Below are 18,235 nucleotides of genomic sequence, written 5' to 3'. Positions count from 1 at the left end.
TTCGAAATTCAAAGCGTAATGGTCATAACTGGAACATATTTTTTGTCCATACACTGTAATGGAGGAGGCGGAGTCACGTATCGCGTCATCACGCCTCCTACGTAATCACGTGAACTGAAAACAAGGAAGAGATTTACAGCACGAGTCACACGCGGGAACGAAGGTAAATGACGTTAATTTTTGACTGTCTTTTAATACTGTGTAAGCATACATATTAACACATGTGCAATTAAACGTGTGCATTTACGGGGTGATTTCTCAGGCTTAAAAGCTCACCTTTTATGAAACGCGGGAACAAAGGTAACGGACGTTGTTCACTGTCTTTTAATACTGTGTAACCATACATATTAACACATGTCCAATTAAACGTGTGCATTTACGCGGTGATTTCTCAGGCTTAAAAGCTCGCCTTTTACTAAAAAGGTAAATGCAAAACTATTTTCAATCAGTTTATTGAAACGCTCCCGTTAAGGATTGCAATAACATATTCGCGAGATAAAACAACGAAGTAGGGGGAAATGGAGGAACAGCCGCAAACAGCGAAGAGCAAAAAATTTATTAAACAATTGAGAACGGAGCGAGTTAAGCATACAATAATAATAAATAATAATTCATTACATTTATATAGCGCTTTTCTCAGTACTCAAAGCGCTATCCACACAGGGAGGAACCGGGAAGCGAACCCACAATCCTCCTACAAGCATGTTCATAAGGGAAACAAAGCACGGTGTAAAACGTAAGTTTTAATTAAGTTTATAGAAACGCTCCCGCTGCGGATTGCAATAACATATTCGCGAGATAAAAGTTTAATGAGAAGACACGAGGTATAAACGAACCACACGCCATGGCGCAACGTTAGGGGCAACAGTTTCAACTATTCTATGATCTGCTTCTCGCAACTGAAAGACGGCACATGGCGGATGTTAGCCGACTTGCTGACCGCAACGTTAGGGGCTTCAACTATGGCGCTGACGCCATATCTCAGTGCCAACACTTTGCAGACTGTACTTAAAAGACACGCCCTCCTCACTGGACAGTTAAAAACACCAATCAAACTAACGATGACATCAAGTATTACCCAATCAAAAGTAGGAAAGGAGGCATCTTCATAAAATGCGTGTGGGATGATTTGCATGAGACGGTGCTTTAAAAAAAAAATGATAAAAAAAATACGGGATAAATCCCGTCCAGTATTGATTCAAAACGGGACGTGCAATTTCATTCTCAAACGCGGCACGATTCCGTATTTTAAAGGACGGGTGGCAACCCTACAGTGCCAGGTAACCACCCATACAATCAGATTGTGATTCAGACTAGGAATGCAATGAATGTAATTACCCCGATCTACATACAAGGCGAAAGTCTTGCAACATTCAAAGATGATGGTTTGGGATAATTAGTACTTATTAAGTACAACATTGAACATAAAAGAGCTTATGAAGCCTTGAACCGAAAAAAGCAAGATCTCAGAGATCGTAAAAAAAAAAAAGGAGGTAATGTCGTTTTACTCACTGTAGATTTTACTCAAACATTACCAGTTATTCCACGAGGGAGACCAGCAGATGAACTCAACGCGTGTTTAAAATCCATGCTTCTCCCACGGTCGGTGATATGTCGCGTGTTCTCGGGTAGGTACACCAAAAAATGTATACATTTAAGCATGTAATGGGCAAAGAAAAAATTAGGTATACCCGAAGGCACTGCAGTAGTACTCAATGTAACTTTACTTCTTAAATGTTAATGTTTTACTGTTTAATAATTTATACGCTTCTTATATATTGTTCAAATTCTTTTATGAAAATACCAGTGACAGCGCAATGCAGGATAACATGGAGTGAATACACCATACGCATCTGCCCACGGCCGCCCTGGTGTGCGCAGATAGGAGTTGATTCTAAAATAAAATAAACATAAAAACAGTAATACATTCATCACCCATAAAGCGGATAGCAGACGTGACGTATTATATGTGTACCACATTTCAAGTCAATACGTGAAACGGTTTGCAAGCTACATGTGATTTAAAATCCTGGACAGACCAACGAAAAGCCACGGTAGCAAATTATTGAAGAAGATTTTACTGTTTAATAATTTATATTTATATGAAATGTGCTTCTTATATATTACTTCATATTCTCATATGATAATGATGTTAATGTTGTTTATATTGATTTCTATGTTATTGTAAGTGCATCTATGTGTGTATATGTATGTATGTATGTGTATATATATATATAAAAAATATATATATTAAAAAAATATGTGTATATGTATATATAATATATCTGTATATGTGTGTATATGTGTGTGTATATGTGTATATGTATATATATATGACAGCAACACTCATAACAATGACAACACAATTACATTGACAATCATGTTACGTTATTTTTAAAATGTTTCCTTTACTTTTTCATAACCTCTTTAACACAGTACTTCTCCGCTGCGAAGCGCGGGTATTTTGCTAGTCTATAATAATAAAAGGCAAAGCCCTCACTGACTGACTGACTCACTCACTCACTCACTGACTGACTCATCACTAATTCTCCAACTTCCCGTGTAGGTGGAAGGCTGAAATTTGGCAGGCTCATTCCTTACAGCTTACTTACAAAAGTTAGGCAGGTTTCATTTCGAAATTCAAAGCGTAATGGTCATAACTGGAACATATTTTTTGTCCATACACTGTAATGGAGGAGGCGGAGTCACGTATCGCGTCATCACGCCTCCTACGTAATCACGTGAACTAAAAACAAGGAAGAGATTTACAGCACGAGTCGCACGCGGGAACGAAGGTAAATGACGTTAATTTTCGACTGTCTTTTAATACATATTAACACATGTGCAATTAAACGTGTGCATTTACGGGGTGATTTCTCAGGCTTAAAAGCTCACCTTTTATCAAACGCAGGAACAAAGGTAACTGATGTTGTTCACTGTCTTTTAATACTGTGTAACCATACATATTAACACATGTCCAATTAAACGTGTGCATTTACGGGGTGATTTCTCAGGCTTAAAAGCTCGCCTTTTACTAAAAAGCTAAATGCAAAACTATTTTCAATCAGTTTATTGAAACGCTCCCGTTAAGGATTGCAATAACATATTCGCGAGATAAAAGAACGAAGTAGGGGGAAATGGAGGAAGACCCGCAAACAGCGAAGAGCAAAAAATTAATTAAACAATTGAGAACGGAGCGAGTTAAGCATACAAGCATGTTCATAAGGGAAACAAAGCACGGTGTAAAACGTAAGTTTAAATTAAGTTTATAGAAACGCTCCCGCTGCGGATTGCAATAACATATTCGCGAGATAAAAGTTTAATGAGAAGACACAACGTATAAACGAACCACACGCCGTGGCGCAACGTTAGGGGCAACAGTTTCAACCATTCTATGATCTGCTTCTCGCAACAGAAGGACGGCACATGGCGGATGTTAGCCGACTTGCTGACCGCAACGTTAGTGGCTTCAAATATGGCGCTGACGCCACATCTCAGTGCCAACACTTTGCAGACTGTACTTAAAAGACACACCCTCCTCACTGGACAGTTAAAAACACCAATCAAACTAACGATGACATCAAGTATTACCCAATCAAAAGTAGGAAAGGAGGCATCTTCATAAAATGCGTGTGGGATGATTTGCATGAGACGCTGCTTTAAAAAAAAAATTATAAAAAAAATACGGGATAAATCCTGTCCAGTATTGATTCAAAACGGGACGCGCAATTTTTATTGTCAAACGCGGCACGATTCCGTATTTTAAAGGACGGGTGGCGACCCTACAGTGCCAGGTAACCACCCATACAATCAGATTGTGATTCAGACTAGGAATGCAATGAATGTAATTACCCCGATCTACATATAAGGCGAAAGTCTTGCAACATTCAAAGATGATGGTTTGGGATAAGTACACCATACAACATAAAAGAGCTTATGAAGCCTTGAACCGAAAAAAGCAACATCTCAGAGATCGTAAAAAAAAAAATAGGAGGTAATGTCGTTTTACTCGCTGTAGATTTTAGTCAAATATTACCAGTTATTCCACGACGGAGACCAGCACATGAACTCAACGCGTGTTTAAAATCCATGCTTCTCCCACGCTCGGTTATATGTCACGTGTTCTCGGGTAGGTGCACCAAAAAATTTATACATTTAAGCATGTAATGGGCAAACAAAAAATGAGGTATACCCGAAGGCACTGCATTAGTACTTAATGTAACTTTACTTCTTAAATGTTAATGTTTTACTGTTTAATAATTTATACGCTTCTTATATGTTGTTCAAATTCTTTTATCAAAATACCACTGACAGCGCAATGCACGATAACATGGAGTGAATACACCATACGCATCCGCCCACGGCTGCCCTGCTGTGCGCAGATACGAGTTGATTCTACAATAAAATAAAATAAAGATAAAAAGACTAAAACGATCATCACCCATAAAGCGGATAGTAGACGTGACGTACTATATGTGTACCACATTTCAAGTGTATAGGTGAAACGGTTTGCGAGCTACAGGTCATTTAAAATCCTGGACAGACACACAAATTGCCACGGTAGCAAATTACAGAAGAAGATTTTACTGTTTAATAATTTATATTTATATGAAATGTGCTTCTTATATATTACTTCATATTCTCATATGATAATGATGTTAATGTTTATATTGATTTCTGTGTTATTAAAACTGCATGTATGTGTGTATATGTATATATATATATATATATATATATACTAGCAAAATACCCGCGCTTCGCAGCGGAGAAGTACTGTGTTAAAGAGGTTATGAAAAAAAAAGGAAACATTTTAAAAATAACGTAACATGATTCTCAATGAAAGCCCGTTTCAGTCAGTAAGTCTTATGTGTGTGTTTATGTATGTGTGTATATATATGTAGATGTGTATATGTAGATATGTATATATATGTATATGTATATAAATGTTTATGTGTGTGTGTATATTATATATATAATATATATATATATATAAAAGACAGCAACAGTTATAACAATGAGAACACAATTACATTGACAATCATGTTACGTTATTTTTAAAATGTTTCCTTTTTTTTTCATAACCTCTTTAACACACTACTTCTCCGCTGCGAAGCGCGGGTATTTTGCTAGTTATATATATAGATAAAGTGAATAACCCATTAAACATTGCTCTATCAATGTGGAGTTTTGAACAAAAGCTTCTCATTAAACAGACAGAAAAAGTGCCATAGTAGTTGAAAAACACTAAATGATATGAATTCAAATATCTTGCCAAATAACCAATTTTACTTTCATGTTTGAATTTCACACGTTTACCATTTCAGAATATATGTCATTGATATCAATTAGAAAAATAAATGTGGTCCAAACATAGATCACTGAAAGACATCCATGTGGGTTATTCTTCTCTTATCTTTGTTGATTGGCTGCAGACAAACAGTAAAGTTGACCCCCTGAGGTTTCAATTACTTCTAATATCAATAGTTTTAGTTTCAAAATTAACCTTCAATGCAGAACTTTATTAAAGGTGTTTTGAAATTGTAAGTAAATTAAGATGTATGCTATGTGATTGCCTACTAATATATGATGGCTGCCTTCCAATTTCTATTCGCTATTCATTTGAGTTTGCCTGAAGCATATTTGAACTCTCTCAGCAGGAGATGTAATGAGTATATTTATAGTAGATGGCATCTGATGCCTGAGCGTAGTATCATATCATTACAGAGTTTACTTCATTACTGAGTTTTCCTTGTCATTGATATATAAATATCAGGGGCCCCTGCAGACATCCTGGTTCATGACACCTGTGTGTATATATTTTTTACTTGCAAAGATTTTTATGTAATTTAAAAAAAAAATTGGAAACCAAAAGTGAGCCAAACAGCAATAGTACAGTAGAAACTAATACCTCACCAATGACGCTGCACCAACACAACTTATTTAAAACTTAAGATGTTCCAAGAACTGCGTCATCAGGGGGCCTTGCCCCCTTTGGTTCAATATACAAAAGGCAAAGAAAGAAGAACCAAAGGATAATGACTTAAATAAATGACCCAGAGATCATTACGAAAGTTGGTTGACATGGCATTTCATCGATCTAGCTTGTGCCTAATAAGGTCTGGATTGACAAAGGACCTATTGTAAGAGCCAGTCTTAGAATGTTTAATGCTAATGTTAAAATGAACATGAGTGTTTGCTTAATTGATTTAGAATGTGAATTTCTCATGACTATATGGATAATGGACAATTCTGTTTAACCCCTAAAGCTAACTTGTAATGGAATTTCTTATTTAATAAGTGTGTAGTTAGCTAGAAACAGAACTGTTTGATTTGCCTTGTTTTCACTGAGATAAAGATGACATACAATCTTCTGACCATTCATGTTTCACGTCTGTATGTTTGACTTATGAACATAAGATTCTATGTTATATACAAAGCTTATAAGAAAAACTCAAAGAAACATAACAAAATATTTAAGCCTCGAACAGAAAAGTCTTATACAAGAATTGTTCTTTTGTATTATCAATGTTTCTCTTTATTTTTATGTGAAATGTTTTGCTTTGATTTTTCAATAAAACGAATTAAGTTAAAGACCCTTGAACTGTGTAATTATTTGCATGTATAGATGTCCACAAGTCACACTCAATGCCGGTGTTCTAACGAAACATCCTACCCATCAAAATGATCTACTCACTGATACTACGCATGCACACTCGAAGCTTACCAACTGTTCGTCGATCTGTCCTACCTAGTGTTGAAGTTTGAGGTAAGTATTGCTGTATTTCAGTAATATGTATGCTTTTCTTAGCCTTACTACATTAATGCATTTATTACAGTTTACTGCATAGGTATTTACTGTCAACATTTTATAAGTTGTATATTTTGCATGTGTGACTTTTAATCTTATACAGGCCATTGTATCCATGCACAAGTAATGACTGTCTTGTGAAATCTTTGCATCAGGCTGTGTCTCTTTTGGGCATTAAATGATGCATATAGAATAAATTGAGAAATGTTATATGTCTCGAAATAAACTATGGTAGGATACTTCGACAAAGTAGGACAAATCGTCAGAACACCAGAAACCCAAGAGAAAGCAGAAGCTGCAGAATTTCTGCAAACCAGACAAACACAGCTAAACCTATCAGATGGCCAGACTTTGACAATGGATCTTTCATTACAGTTGAAAATTGTCAATGGATCTATCTTTTCTGCTTATGCATGGTGACAGCAGTTTAGAGGAAAAAACATAATCTTGAGATAGCATGGAGAACTCAGAATGCACACAGGGGCTGTATCCAGGAAGACAACAATTAAACAACAAAGCTTAGTAAGTGTAGCCAGGCTCATAGTCAGAAAACAGAGAAGTACATCATAAGCCAAACGATGATGACACTATTGTGATGAATGCACAGTAAGAACAATTTAAGTTAAAACTAAATAAGAAAAGTAATAGCAGCCTGTAGTATCACCTTGTGGTTGAGTACTGCAATTAATTGTGTTGTAAAGGATTTTTTATTCTTTAGATAATTAACCATGTTGTGAAGTATTTTGTCTAACTTAGATAAATAGCATACACTTGTAATTTATGTCCCCTTGGCAAATACACATGTAGTGAAACAGTATGAACAACAAGAGTCCAGTCTCAAGTCTCAATACTAAAATCCATTCTGTTTTACGCAGTGAAAGCAAAGGATGTTGTGTTGCCACTGTTACCTGAAGTCAGATAAGAACACGGGACAGGAGAATTTGGACAGACGAAACATAACGACAGTGAGGTAACTAATATGGAATGTGTGATAGTGAGATTACCAAAACATATAAATATATTTACACATAAGTCAGCCTCAGATACCCATTCAAGAGTATTGCTTTGTCTCCAGCATGCTGGTGCTTCCCAGGTGGTCTAATATTAAGCCTTATTGGATTACAATAAGGCCAATTTATCCTTTTGGTACTGAAGTAATCAAACACATCTTGTTTTGTACACAAGGTGTTTATGGAGTTAGCTTGTAGCTGTAGGTGTGCTCAGATCTTTAATTAGGGTACTAGTATCTTCCTTAAAAACTTTTTTTGGCTTATCTTTTATATTGTAGAGAAAATGCTGTTTTTCTCCTTAAGTATTATTTGATTCAATTCAAAAGACTTGTATGCCAGAACAGATGTGTGTCTGCGTATTTTGCAGCTCTCTCCGGTTTTCTTTTTTGATTTGAATCCTTTTCATTTTCATTATTTTCAAGTCACAGATAATGACTGGGAAGAAATTTTGGGTAGTGTCCAAGGCACAGTGTGAATAATCTTGCCATAAAAGCAGACACCACTCAGAAAAAAAAGGAAAAGCATCACTTCATGAAACAATCACAGAAGGAAATGATGGTGCAGAAATATAACAGACTTTATCAGAAAAACAGAGAATTCATGTATTGTACTGTACTGCTTCATCTACCAGGGCATGTTTGCATTTGATTTCCTTTCCCAAAGTTCATCTTTATTTACATTTACCACATTATTTTGGCTCTTTTCCTAATGCAATTTTGCTGAGCATCATGGCCAAATGGTTAAGACATTGAATTAGGAGAAGCCATTTTGTGAGTGTCAGCATGAAAATTCCAAAAGGACCTGGGAGAGCACCTCTGTCAGAAGGGGTGGAGCCATGCATAGGTGTATGTGTGTGAGCGAGAGGTAGACAGATGATGAAGCCATTGAAGAGCAGTACTTACAAGAATCTCTCCACAGCTTAAATCCTTTGGCTGCTGGTGAGTCTCAGGAAGAATTCTGGCTTGGAATGGCTGACATATTTGGGGAAACTAGGTTGCAGAACCTAAGCGAGTGGTGTGACATGGAAGCAGCAGTGGGACTGTGAAAGAACATGGCAGAGAAAAAATTTTGGAGTGAAGGAAAGGAGCTGTGGAAGATTCAAGTAACGGTAGTTATGTTGCTGGGTGAAGGAAATGGCCTCTAGTAAACCTCATGAGAGGAGTGAGGGAGACAAAATGCATTTTACAATGTATTAGGCTACACCACAAGTGATTATAACATATCAGCCATAAATTACATAAAAAACACAGAATACGAAGATCTATCGTATTATTTTATATTACACTACAACCACCAAAAGACAACATTAAAAATAACACTGACAGCAGAAATGCAAATAAATATTCATGAATTTTCAATTTTGGTTCAATGGGCAACAGTGCTAAATTGTACTGTACATAAGTAATTGATATGATTCATGATAATGATGACGACTACTTCAAAATAGTGAGATGTACAAGTTTATGCACCTAATAAATTGTGTCAAAAAATTAATGGGTGGCATCAAACAACTCTATTCTTCATGCCCTTAAACAAAACTGAAAGATTCAAGCTGTATATGCCCATTTGTGAGCAGAGGTCCTTACTGCAGAGTCAAAGGGTCTACTCAAGTAACCCGGAAGCAGGCTAGCGACAGCAGAAAAAAGAAAATTTTACATATTCCAAAAATAAACATCTTCTAGGTAAAAAATGCATTGAACATATCCTGGATAATTGCAAAAACTTGAATATAACAAATAAGGTGAGTTTGCTATAAATATTTTAACAATATTTTAAATTATTGACATATATTTATTACTTATTCATTTTGCAAAATATTAGTAAATCCACTGTGTTGTGTGCAGGTTAATTCAGGTAAAATTGTCAGCTAAGTAAATACTGTAAGGGGCAATGCACAATGCAGTTCAGTACTTTACTGCTCTTTACTGAGTACAGATTTACAAATACAAACTAGGAACAGAAATGTAAATAACCATGTAACATTCTCATAAACAAACACTTGTCATCACTACCATCATCAATTTTACTTTGCTATCCTGATGAGGGCCATGATATCAACACACCACACTGGGGTGATCAGGCCATCCTGTTTGTAGCAATCTCTTCCATCACCTCAGGACACTTCCAGGACATGCTAAAAGATATAATCCCTTCAACGTGTCCTGAGTGTGCCCCTTGGTCACCTACCAGTGGCATCTGTTTTTCACACCTCCTGTGGGAATCACTAACTATATGCCCATCTGGAGAACTCTTTTGAGATTCTCCTCTACTGATGAGCTACTCTTACTGCGAAAGAGTGTGAGCAGAGCATCTCTGCACAGAAAACTCCCATTATCCACTTTTACTTGCAATTTTGTGACCATAGACTTTGATCAGGAAGTCAGTCAACTGAACGCTTTATCTGAGGATTTAACTTAAACTATACCACAAATGTGAGGAGCAACATCCACAAAACTGTTTCTGTAAGAGGAATATATTGGTCAAGATCCAAGTAAATTGAAATCCTCCACTAGGGACACCTGCACAGCACTTGCCTCAAGGAAGCACACCATTCCTTTCTAGGAGAGACCTATGACTTCTGATTTGGAGGTATTAATTCTGACATGAACTGCATCACATGCAGCTGTCAGCTACTTCATTGTGCACTGGAGATCACAGTCTGATTAGGGCAACAGGACAATATTATATGAAAACAGCAGACATACAGTCATTATGCTCCCAAACTGTATAAACTCCAAATCTTACTCATGCCTTGATGTCCAGCCCATAAAATTCATGAACTGGATAGGATACAAGATGCACCTCTGGTGAAGTCCAACATTCAGTCTTAACTTAATACCAACTATGCAAACACAATTTTTGCCCAGCAATTATGGGGACTAAATGGCACTTAAAGCATCTTCCACAAGACACTATGGAAGAGAAAGCAAAAAACATTGGCTAATATACAATAAGCAGTCATGCTTCTTGATAGTGGAAAAGAGAGAAGAAAATAAAAATTTCCATTAACCACATTTATGGAGAAGGCAAAAAGTTATTTTACTCGCCTGAAAAAATATGAGAAAAAATATAAAGATGTCTAAAGTATGCATTAATGTATGGTAAGTACCACACAAAATATTTAACATGAGGCAGCATACTGTAGAAGAAGTGGATGGTGCTGCCACCTCACAGATTCACTGCCCTGGATTTCAGTGTTGTCCATTCTTTTTGTATTTCCATTGGGTTTCCTCTGGGTTTTCAGGTTTTCCTGCTTCATCTGTAAAAGTGTGAAAATATAGCTGATTCCTTTGTAACTGTGACTGTAAATAGGCCCTATGATAGGTGGATGGCATGTCCAGAACTGTTTCCTACCTCATATCTAGTGGTCTCAGTGTAGACTCTGGCTCACCTCAAACCTGACTTGTATTAAGTTGGTTGGAGAAGTATTTCACTTAAAACGCCATATTCAAATCTGCTTGTTTTCCATGAATGAGCGTATCTTGGTGGCTTGGATGCACATGCACAACAGGCCAATTTATAATCATCAGTTCACCTTACATTCTTTGTGATTTGGACAGAAAAACTCGACAAACAACCACCATGTTTGGGATTTGAACCTTAGATCTGTGAGTCAGCAACACTATCCACTGTACTACTCTGCAAACCATGATTACTGATTAAGCCATTACATGTAAGTCTTAAAGTAGAGTGACAGAAACTACGACATAAGAAGAAGATGACAAAATTAAATGTTATCTTTTATGCAGTCCGATAGATAGATAGATAGATAGATAGATAGATAGATAGATAGATAGATAGATAGATAGATAGATAGATAGATAGAACTTTATTTGTCCCTAAGGTGAAATTAGTTTTTTTGCTGAATCTCTTTAAAATACATGAGCACATAAATAGATAGATGAATAAATATACTGTATGTACACACACTATGGCCTGAACACACACCAGAATGACTAAATAGAAAGAAAAATGTCACATTTGGCAGGCCAAATGTGTCATTATGCAGGTGTATTGTTGTTGCTTTAAAGGAGACCCACTATTGTTTCTTGACACACTTCTGCTGACTGATTCATTGGCTGAAAGTCCTCAGTGTTAGTGAGTCAGAGAGAGGATGTGCAGCATTGTTCATAATGGCACTCAGTTTTGTTAATTCTTTCTTTCGCTACAACCTCCAGGGGGTTTACAGAGTGTCCTTATAATGAGCTTGTTGATTCAGTGGGCCTCTCTTGAAGGGATGGTACCAGCCCAGAACACCACAGCATAGAAAATTTCACTGACCACCACAGAGGTATAAAAGTTGTGAAGGATGTCACTTCCCACATTAAAGGAACACAGTCTCCTAAGGAAAAAGAGGCTGCTCTGCCCTTTCTTGCATAGTTCCTGTGTGTTCTGAAACCAGTCCAACCTATCATTAATATGGACCCCCCTCCTTTCATGAATAGTGACCGTACATAAAGGCAGTTTGGTGTGGTGAAAGTCAATAACCCGGTTCTTCGTTTTGCTGATGTTAAGATGAAGACAATTCTTTCTGCACCAACAAACAAAGTTCTCCACCTGACTGCTATACTTTGTTTTATCCCCTTTATCAATAAGTGCAGAATAATCTAAGAATTTCTGCAAGTGACATGACCTGGTATAATATACTGTATGAAATTGCAGGTGTACAGAGTAAAGGGAAAAGGACAAAAAAAGATACAATTACAAGAAAAAGACTTGTGAATCCTTTAAGGTTACCTAAAATTCTTCATTAATTACTCACTAAAATGTAGTCGGACCTTCAACTAAATTTCATAAATAGACGATGACACTCGGTTAAACTAATAAAACACAGAAAAGTATACTTGTGCTTGTCAATACTGAACCTATTGTTTAAACCTTCACAGTCAAGGGAGGAAAAAAAAGTAATAACTCCTTGTATGGTCTTAATGGAAAACATGGAATACTGGCTATGTACAGTGTGTGTAATAGTTACTCATTTCTGCATACCAAGACAATAATAAAGGCTTTGTTTATGTTAAATATAGCAGTGACTAATAAATGTCCAATATGAAGTTCTTGAAACCCTTGTTTAAAATGTTAATCAAATTTTAAATGTGCTATAGAAAAAAAACAATAATTAATTGACAAAGGAGTAATACAAGTAGGTGGAAAGTGTCAAAGAAGGGGAATGAGCACAAACAAAGAACTTGCCCCACAGGCCCAACACAGTCCCAAAACAACACCCAAAGTAAATCACCCCAAACCACACTCTTCTTCCTCCACTACTCCTCCAGGCAGCTTCTTCTTCTTCTTCTTCTTCTTCTTCTTCTTCTTCTTCGTCGTCGTCGTCGTCGTCGTCGTCGTCGTCGTCGTCGTCGTCGTCGTCCTCCTCCTCCTCCCAACTCTGGCCGTTGAGTGGTGGTCGCTGGCTCCCTTTATTGGGCAACCGGAAGTGCTGCAGGTGGTTGATTGCTGACACCCGGCTGCACTTCAGGGTGTGGCGAGACCAATGCCCAAAAGGTATGGCCAAAATGGTTGTATTATCTGCTCAGTACAATGATTCAATATTTCCGTTACTATAATTTCCTGGCAAAGCACCACAATGACCTGCTCACCATCAAGATGAGATGTAGCCAACAATTTTGCCCTGAGACTTCAGCAGACTTTAAATCTCCATTGCATATGTATTTTAAAATTGAAGTACAATTAAGCAGTAGACTCTCCACAACGAACAATTAACATTAGGACATAAAACTGAGTAATTTTTTCATCACTTGAATTGAAATTTCTTGTTTATAAAAGCTATTTCAGACCCAAAAAACCTAATTGGGGTATATTTCCAATTATATGATATTGTAAAGGGCTATTAAAAACATTTATTTTATGCTCCTTAGAAATACATCCAAATACACTCTATTAGGTCATTAGAAAATTAAAAAGTGTTAACCAAGCTTAGTAATTCACTTAAATGTTATCCCATGAATATTTTTTCCTACTTGTTTATAATTGCAAAATTGCTCCCCAAAAGAACTATATCAAAGTTTTTGTTGAATCATAACGTTCTTTGTCTCTTAGCCTTCATATATGTGAATGAAGACCTCCAAATTTTACTAGAATTAGCTCATGGCTAGTCAGAAACCACCTTTTAGACCACCTGTTTTACTTGACGTTTTTTGCCAAGCATACATAACACATGCATTACTCCCATGACTTCTCCATCAGTTCATCTGTCAACATATAGGACATATTGCCAATTTAGCCAAATAATACAATGTATTTCAGAATATGACTAAAAAAGGTCTTCAGCATATTTAGCATACTAAACATTTAGTTTGGCCAAAAAAAAAAAAATCCATCACATTCCTACATGGCAGTTGTGGAAATGGCAGAAAATTGGCACTGAGACTCTGGTGGCAGCTGTGCTGTCAAAAATGTCACTGGAGACTAGACACCTAACACAGCTGGACCCTACAGTCTCCATAAAGTTAAAATATAGCCTGCAGTGCAAGAAATTCAACAAATTGACTAATTCTAAAAATATGTAATATTACAAAACAGTATTGATTCATGAACATTTTAAATAAAAAAGATTCTTATATTATGTGTTAGAAAATCTAAATGAAAATATGATAGAATACACTGCTACTGGAAAAGTATTTAAAATTTATAACATTACTTAATTTTTATTTATATTAATATATCTATTAATGCACTTTCTACATGACATGACAATTAGTCTGTCTAAATGAATTAGGTAGCTGTAAGTGAATTAATCAGAGTATTATGTAATAATTGTTTGATTACTTTGGTAAGCTATAAATGGGTAGTTTGTTCTCTCAGCTACCATCTTCCATTATGTAAGGAGGAGCTTCATTTAGAAGAACAATAGTTTAAAACATCCATCAAATGCTTTTAATCCAGATTATGGTCATAGGGTCAATTTCAAACAATATTGCACTACATAAATTTCATCCTTATGGTTTTTATATTAACAAGTTATTCCTCTTCACAAAAATATAGAAAATCCCAGATTAGGTATTATACATCTTAGGTGATTTAGTAATGGTTGCATAGTGAGTTAAGTAGAGGATAAAGTGCCTGATCCAGGAATAGCTTCTTAGCCAATATATCATTCTGCCTGCCTGTGGTTTTTGGAGGACAGAACTAAAATTAGCCTGTGAATGCCTACACACCAATTCCACGGATTTATTGAAAAATCTGCTGTTTTCATTCATCCATCCATCAACAATCCATATTCTGAAACTGCACATTCCAACTCAGTGTTGCAGGGAGCCAACGTTTGGTTGCAAAGCATATACTGTATATACCAATTGAACTTTACTTTAATGATCTATCATTACTTTACGGTAAAGTTTATATTACAAATGATAACTAAGTAACTGTTTTAAATATGATCGTGAGTCATGTTGTGTCCTGGCAAGGCAAAAAGGATTTTACCTATAATTTAGTCCATTCGCAATGAGACTTTTCCGTAATTATACATTCTATTTCCTTCTAAGCTACTTTTACATTTTAATTACAATTAATTAATTATATATATTTTTGTCTCCAAAGAGGATTATTTAACATCATACCCTTAGTTAATTGTATTAGGATTGTATTATCATACGTTATCTGCTTCTCCATGGGTACTGTTTATCATCATTCCCTGGGTTTATTCTTTCAGGAATGCTTAAGATTATATTCTAAGTTAATAGTATTTGGTCTGTATTGCCAATTGATATCTCTACTTAATCTTTCTACACCACTGCTGGTGGTGTTTTGGACGTTCTCTGTCTCTAGGTATGTCAGAGGACTGGGATGTCATGAAGTGTGGTCTATCCTAACGTGGGGGGGGCACTATGGATGGGTGGGAAGGCAAAATGGGGGGGCTGGGGGGTGTAGAAAGAGAGCAAGCAATTTCTGTTCTATCCTTTTTACCCCCTCATTTGTAAGTACCAACGTAACAATAGGCTTCATAGCAATAACGCCTGGCAAAACTGGAGATTAAGGTTAAAGCTATCTTATGTATTAATGTACTACCTTAATTTAAGATTATAAAATGGCAACAAAAGTTCAGAAGCTATGTCTCTATGACCAAACACTGAACTTTGTAAGCTGGAATGTCAAAGGTCTCAATCATGAATTAAACAGAAAGAAAATATTTTCTTACCTTGTAGCTGTGCGACATAAATATAATATGTTTTTCTGCTGTCAATCGGGTGTTGTGGGGATCGTTCTTACATCCTGAGATTGACAGTGGTGCCCCAGAGGTGGGACTTCCGTTTTTTTTTGTGATTTGCATAAAGCGCTCCGTTTAAAGAGAGAGAAGAGAGCCAAGAAGATGAGGGGAAAAAAAATTGAAAAAAAGCAGATCAGCTACTGCATGGGCCATGTGACTAAGTCCAGGAGCTTTTACAGTCCTTTCAGAAGTGTGGAAGTAATTCTTTTTGACCGGGGAATTGAATGTTCCGCTATTTCCTACAGACTCGGGTGAGCTATATCAAAGGACTTACTGTCCTGTATCATGGCGCAAGACTGAAAGTATATCTTTTATGGCAAAGATTTGATTGCTGCTAGGAGTCCGCAATTGCTAGAACTCTTTGTTTTGCCTGCCGGCATCAGGGGTCAGAACTGTGGACTTATTTATAAACTCTGGAATGGGAACTGGGGGAAGGAATATTCTTATTGTATATATGTATATATATTTGTAGCACCACATATAAGGGTTATTTAGGGCTGGGGGGGGGGGCATATGTAAGGGATTGTATTCTATTTTTTGATGTAATATATTCCTCATGTGATTATAGAGATTGACCATTAGTTTTTTTTTGTGGACTATGAATGCACCGGCATCAGGGGTGACTGAACCTTGTAGAATAAAGGGTATACGAGGGATTTATTGGGGTGTGATATTGGCCTATCCTTTTATCATCTACCATCACTTAGGACAGGTTAGCGGTAGCGATCGTCTCGTGTCAGTGTGGTGGGACGATAGTATTTTTACAGGAGACTCACTTATTAAGCAAGGATCAGTTTTGGTTGCAAAGAGATTGGATTGGCCAAATATTCCACTCCAGCTATACAAAGAATCTAGAGGTGTGGAAATCTTAATACATAGAACAATTGGAGTATCAGATGTAGTATCTGATTCTGAAAGGCAATATGTGTTCATTATGGGTAATTTATTTTATTGTAAAGTGATTTTGATAAATATCTATGAACACAGGGAAACTCTGAAGGCATTTTTAAGATGACAGATTATTCTCCCATAAAAATAAATTGTAGACCACGAAGGCATCAGAGTTAAACAGTGAAATTACCAGAACAGATCAAGAACACGCCAGGGGCCTCGTGTATAACACTGTGCGTAGAACTCACACTATAACATGGCATAAGCACAAAAGCGGGAATGTGCGTATGCACAGAAAAATCCAGATGCAACATTCTTCTGCTACATAAATCCCGGTCAGTGTGAAAAGTAACGTATGTGCACACGCCTGCTGTCCCGCCCCAACTCCTCCCAGAATTATGCCTCTTTGAATATGCAAATCAATATAAATAGCCCTTAAGCTCAGCCTCATGTGAAAAGACAATGGGAAAAGCACGGGGGAAAATAGAAGAATTTCAGCGAATACCAAGTGGAGGCAAGGAAAAACTTACTATTTGTTGGTTTAAACAGTGATATACATTGCATCCGGAAAGTATTCACAGCTCATCACTTTTTCCACATTTTGTTATGTTACAGCCTTATTCCAAAATGGATTAAATTCATTTTTTTCCTCAGAATTCTACACACAACACCCCATAATGACAACGTGAAAAAAGTTTACTTGAGGTTTTTGCAAATTTATTAAAAATAAAAAAATTGAGAAAGCACAGGTACATAAGTATTCACAGCCTTTGCCTGTTTCCCCTGATCATCCTTGAGATGTTTCTGCAGCTTAATTGGAGTCCACCTGTGGTAAATTCAGTTGATTGGACATGATTTGGAAAGGCACACACCTGTCTATATAAGGTCCCACAGTTGACAGTTCATGTCAGAGCACAAACCAAGCATAAAGTGAAAGGAATTGTCTGTAGACCTCCGAGACAGGATTGTCTCGAGGCACATATCTGGGGAAGGTTACAGAAAAATTTCTGCTGCTTTGAAGGTCCCAATGAGCACAGTGGCCTCCATCATCCGTAAGTGGAAGAAGTTTGAAACCACCAGGACTCTTCCTAGAGCTGGCTGGCCATCTAAACTGAGCGATCAGGGGAGAAGGGCCTTAGTCAGGGAGGTGACCAAGAACCCGATGGTCACTCTGTTAGAGCTCCAGAGGTCCTCTGTGGAGAGAGGAGAACCTTCCAGAAGGACAACCATCTCTGCAGCAATCCACCTATCAGGCCTGTATGGTAGAGTGGCCAGACGGAAGCCACTCCTTAGTAAAAGGCA

This window comes from Erpetoichthys calabaricus, chromosome 12, assembly GCF_900747795.2.
Source record: "Erpetoichthys calabaricus chromosome 12, fErpCal1.3, whole genome shotgun sequence".
Taxonomy (NCBI): domain Eukaryota; kingdom Metazoa; phylum Chordata; class Cladistia; order Polypteriformes; family Polypteridae; genus Erpetoichthys; species Erpetoichthys calabaricus.
The sequence above is the reverse complement of the archived record's forward strand: the minus strand, read 5'-3'. Positions refer to the sequence as shown.